The sequence below is a fragment of the Orycteropus afer genome, unplaced genomic scaffold, assembly GCF_000298275.1.
Source record: "Orycteropus afer afer isolate SDZICR_OR568_19922 unplaced genomic scaffold, OryAfe1.0 scaffold00361, whole genome shotgun sequence".
Taxonomy (NCBI): domain Eukaryota; kingdom Metazoa; phylum Chordata; class Mammalia; order Tubulidentata; family Orycteropodidae; genus Orycteropus; species Orycteropus afer.
In genome coordinates, this window is record NW_006921948.1 from 811,355 (window position 1) to 817,056 (window position 5,702).

Sequence of the window (5,702 nt, forward strand, 5' to 3'; positions counted from 1 at the left end):
CAGTAGGAGTGGCCACAAACTATCCACCCTTGCACGCTCAGGTAACACTAACACTTGACAATTTGCAAAGGGCTGTCCCCTACAGTATTTCATTTGCGTCTTAAAACAACTCTGTGAGGTAGATGTCCCAATGTTATTATCTCCATCGTAGAGACAGATAAGTGAAAGCACAGGAACGATAAATGACTTCTCAAATATCGCACAGCTTTTAAAGAGTTGGAGTCAATTCCAACAATGATTCCATTCCAGTGCTTTTTCCCAAGGGGCAACTTCATGACTGTGTGTTATTAACTGAGCATCCTCTGACCTCAGGCCAGTCACTTTCCCTTTCTCAGTGTCAGTCACGTTTTGTCAGAATGTAGTAAGAGAGCATTAGGACAACTCGGAGAACCATTCCGGCTCTGACGGTCAGTATAGCCATGCAAAGCACACACTCTGGACCTCTCAGAATTCATCAGGCCCTACAATGTGGCTCACTTCTCCTCTTTCAGGAAATGTCCTGATAATTACCAACTTGAAGGACCTGCCAAGCTACATTTACCAGAGAAATGTGCTGCCTAGATGCATTCCCACAAAGAAGGTAAGACCCCAAAGTATACAATTTGGCTATCAAACAGCACCACCACCCCTGAAAAAAGAAGAAAAAATACATTTTCTGAGCATCAGCTACCTAAAGAACCTTATGCTCAGAAGTGAGGTAAGGAAAAAAGAGATGGAAATCAAGAAACATGTTCTCTAGATGGGGAACTCAACTAAATGAGTAGGTTGCCAAACCATAGGAAAAACAAAACAAAACAAAACACTGCTATCAAGTTGATTCATTGGGTTTCCGAGGCAGTAAATCTTTACAGAAGTAGATTGCCCTGTCTTCCTTCTGCAGAGTGGCCAGTGGGTTTGAACTGCTAACCTTCTGGTTAGTGATCAGATGCCTTATGCACTGCACCACTCGAGCTCTCTTCTTTTCATCCTCATAAGTTATAAATTGTTGAGAGATGAGAGAGTGAAATGGGCTGAGAAAGAGAGGAGGCCATGGCATAGGAGGAATGAGGAGGCATGTACATGTGTGGTCCTAAATGAGCTGAGATTAACGGAAAAGTTATGCTGTGCTATGTAAAAGGTGGGTAGGAGACCCACGTCGAAGGGACTAGCAGAATTGAGACCAAAATCATCAGCCACCGCTTAGGAGAAGAAATGAGGAGTTGAGAGTCAGGCAGGGAAAGTGTCACCTTCCTGGACTCTGAGAAGTGGAAGGACTAGATTTCCTTTAGTAAGGTTGCCAGATTGAGTAAGTGAAAATACAAGATGGTCAGGGAAATTTGTATTTCAGATACACAATGGGTATTTTTTTAGTGTATGTTCCATGCAATATTTGGGACATACTTACATTAAAAAATAAATTATTGGTCAGAAATTTAGGTTTAACTGGACATCTTGTATTTTCTCTAGCAATCTGGTTTGCTGGAGACATGCTACACACTACTGTTGAGAAGAGTAAAAGCTGTCCCAACCACATGATAGCAGCTTGGGTTCGGAGAGAATGCTGTCCAGGAGGATACTACTAGGGAATATGGGGGCCACTTTCAGTCTCCAGTTTTATCTGTCTCTCTCTCTCAAGCCCATAGCACCTTCCTGCAGAATCAAAGCCTCTTTTCAAACTTACAATCCCTGACAGGGACAGAATAGTCAGTAAGCAAGTTAAGCACAGGCTTACTTATGCTTACTTACTAGAACAACTTAACGTGAGTTTCACCACACAAGCCATGTGAAATTGTTCACTTCAGATTAATAAGTAAGCACAAGTAAGCCTGAGTAATCGACCCCTGCTGGCATCCCTATTGAGAGGTATTGAGGGCGCAGACTCCAAAGCCAGGCTGCTTGGATTTGAATTCTAGTCCTCCAAATAGAGGCCGTGAGGGAGATATGATTTCACTTCTCTGAGTCTTGTTTTCCTCATATGTAACATATGAGTAACAAACAGTAAACTGACTTCATTGTGGTGGTGTGAGAATTAAATGAGTGTGTGTGTGTGTGTGTGTGTGTGTGTGTCCATGCTAGATACCCAGGTTTGAGGCCAATGCACTTCATATGCAGTCACCACCTGGCTGTCATTGGAGGTTTGGATGTTGTTACTGTGCTGAAGGTTACAGTGCACCTTTCAGACTAACATGGACTAGGAAGAAATGTCCGGCAGCCTGCTTCCCAAAACCATCTGATGAAAACCCTATGGATCATAACAGTCTGTTTCACAACTGATGATGGGAGTGGTGCAGGACCACGCAGCTTTTCATTCCATTGTTTTTTGGGGCACCATGAGTTGGGACCCAACTCAATGGCAGCTAATAACATGTTGTTGTTATTGTTAGGTGCCATCGAGTTGGCTGTGACCCACAGCGACCCTATGTACAAGGGAATGAAACACTGCCTAGTCCTGCACCAGCCTCACAATCCTTGCTATACCTGAACCCATCGTTGCAGCCACTGTATCAATCCATCTTGTTGAGGGCCTTCCCCTCTCTTGTTAAACACCCACTTTACCAAGCATGATATCCTTTCCCAGGGAATGTTCCCTTCTGACCACATGACCAAAGTAGGTGAGATGAAGTCTGACCATTCTCATTTCCAAAGAGCATTCTGGCTGAACTTCCTCTAGGACAGACTTCTTTGTTCTTCTGGTAGTCCATGGTACTTTCAGTATTCTCTGCCAACACCGCAACTGAAAAGCATCAACTCTTCTTTCATCTTCCTTACTCATTGTCCAGTGTTCACATGCATATGAGGTGATTAAAAAATACCATGGCTTGAGTTAGGCGTACCTTTTGCTTTCTTCATGGATGATGTTCTTGATGTCATCCCACAGTCTGTCTGGTTTTTCGTCACTGGTGTTCAATGTATCAAATCTATTCTTTAGATGGTCTCTAAATTCGAGTGGGATATAATCAAGGCTTTGGTGGACTTGTTTTAATTGTCTTCAGCTTCAACTTGAATTTGCATATGAGCAATTGATGGTCTGTCCCACAGTCAGCTCCTGGCCTGGTTTTGGCTGAAGATATTGAGCTTCTCCATCAATTCTTTCCACAGATGTAGTAGGTCTGATTCCTGTGTATTCCATCTGACAAAGTCCATGTGTATAGCCACCATTTATGGTGTTGAAAAAACAGTATATGCAATAAATAAGTTGTCAGTCTTATAAAATTCTATCATGAGGTCTCCCACATCATTTCTGTCACCTAGGTCATATTTTCCAGTTACCGGTGGTAATTCTTTGTTTCCAACTTTTGCATTCCAATCACCTGTAATAATCAATACATCTTGATTGCATGTTTGGTCAATTTCAGACTGCAGAATTTGGTAAAAATCTTCAATTTCCTATCTTTGGCTTTGGCATATGGTTGTCTGATTCAAAATGGCCTATACCAGCCGAGGATATCAATCTGTATGCATTCCATTTCATTTTTGACAACTTCCAGTTTTCCTAGATTCATACTTTGTACATTCCATGTTCTGATTATTAAAGGATATTTGCAGCTGTTTCTTTCCATTTGGTACCAAGAGAGTGGGTGCTGCTCTGACAGATAATTAAAATGTGGAAACAGGAGTGGAGTGTGTCCTTGACCTGAGATCCCTGCACTGAGACCCTGGCAGAGAGATATTGGCAAAGAGCCCGGCAAAGAGATGGCAGCAGGTAAGCTGAGACACTGGCATGAGAGACAGCAGCAGCAGAGCCAAGAGACCAGCATGAGACAGGGGTCGCCTTGCCGGCCCATGGAGTGAGAAAGCTGAGTGTCTTGAGGGCAGGAAGATTCCTGGAGGTGTGTGTTGCTTTGGATATCAAGCAGAGAGACCAAGGAAATGGGAAGCAGAGCTGCCTCAGCCTCAAAAGGTAGGACCATGGTGTTTGGGGGTGGAACCACCACAGCCTCCTAGGTTTCCAGAGTCAGGTCTTCACCAACTTGGTTTTGGAGTGTGGGGCTGCTTGTGAGCCAGTGGGATGGGCCATAGCCATTGCCTAAAAGTGAGGGAGCAGGGCCCCCTTGCCCAAGAGGTGGAGGAATGGGGCCTGCCCGGCCAAGGGGGTGAGGTTGCCGCTCAGATGAACTAGGGGACTGGAGCCACCCAATGAAGGAGATATGTACAGGTACCAAGTTGACAGGGAGTAGAATTATGGTATTTAAGGATGTGGATCAACTTGGCTGGGCCTGGTTTTCAGTGGCTGGGCAGCTGGTGGTAGTTATTCCCCAGGATGAGACTGGCTATCACCTCCGTGGTGGAATATGCTGTAAACAGCCGAGTAGCTGCCTTAGGGATGTGGTCTGCTGCCAATATATGAGGAGAAGCTTTGAGAATGTTCTGCAGCTTTTTGGCACACTTGGACCCTGCATGTAGCTGAATCTTCATTTAGCAGCCTGCCATATTTCCTGCAGATCTTAGACTGTCTCTGGACTTCAACTAGTGGCCTGCCGTGTTGTTTGGTAACATTGGGACTGTCCATTTTCCTTGTTGACCTAGGGCTTGTTAGCCTCAGCAGCCACCAGCTGCTTGAGTGAAGAGACACCTGTAGCTGCAGTGGGCTGAGAGCAAGAGGCAGAGCTGAAGCCCAAGGTCGAGGGGCTTACACACAGCCCCTAGAGCCTGGCACTTTGAACTTGGATGTCTAGCCTTCAAAAGTGTAAGAGAATAATTGCTCCTGTTTGTTAAAGCGATCCACCTGTGGTATTTCTGTTAGTATGGCTTGAAGTAACCAAAAAACAAATTGGTTATTGCTAATAACATACATATACACATATATTAGTTTTTGGCACGTGGTAATACTTCAACCAATTTTAGCTATTATCCTTTAGCAAAACATTAGTAGATGCAACATGTGGTATTAGCTTTCTTGTAGGCAGCATCCAGGCATGATCTATGGAACACATTAGATATTCCTGAAGATTTCTGGCTATTGTGGAACAAACTAGGATTTCCAGCAGTCATGTGGACAGATGCTTGTGTAATTACTGTCATCTGGGGTTTAAAGGAAGTGTGAATTAAAAACTTGAAACCTGAGATATTCATTTATATTTGTTGACTAACTTTATCAAATGATGTATTCATTCATTCCTTCTCCATCCCGCACATATTCTTTGAGCAGTTAGCATGGTTCCTAGGGCATCGTGACTGCTCAGTAAATATTAATTAATATTTGTGGGATTACTTAATTATTACAAACTGTGGTAAGTACTATGATGGAAATTTGTTAAGAGAGTAGATAACAGGTTTACACCTGATCTCAGAAGCATCAGGAAAATGATATTTTAGCTAAGGTCAGGAGCATCAGTAAGAATAAGCCAATCAAAGTTGAGTGGGAAGAACCTTCCAAACGGAGGGAAAAACCTAAGCAAAGACCCAGATGTGGGATGTTGTTTTTAGATGCCATCAAGTCGGTTCTGACTCATGGCGAAACAGCAGAACAAAACGCTGCCTGGTCCTGCGCCATCCTTCCTACTGTTGCCATGCTTCAGCCCATCATTGCAGTCACTGTGTCGATCCACCTTGTTCAGGGTCTTCCTCTTTTTCAGTGACCCTATACTTTATCCAGCATGGTATCTTTCTCCAGGGAATGATCCTTCCTGATAACATGTCCAAAGTGTATGAAACAAAATCTTGCCATCCTTACCTCTAAGAAACATTCTGGTTGTACTTTTAACAAGACAGACTCTTCATTC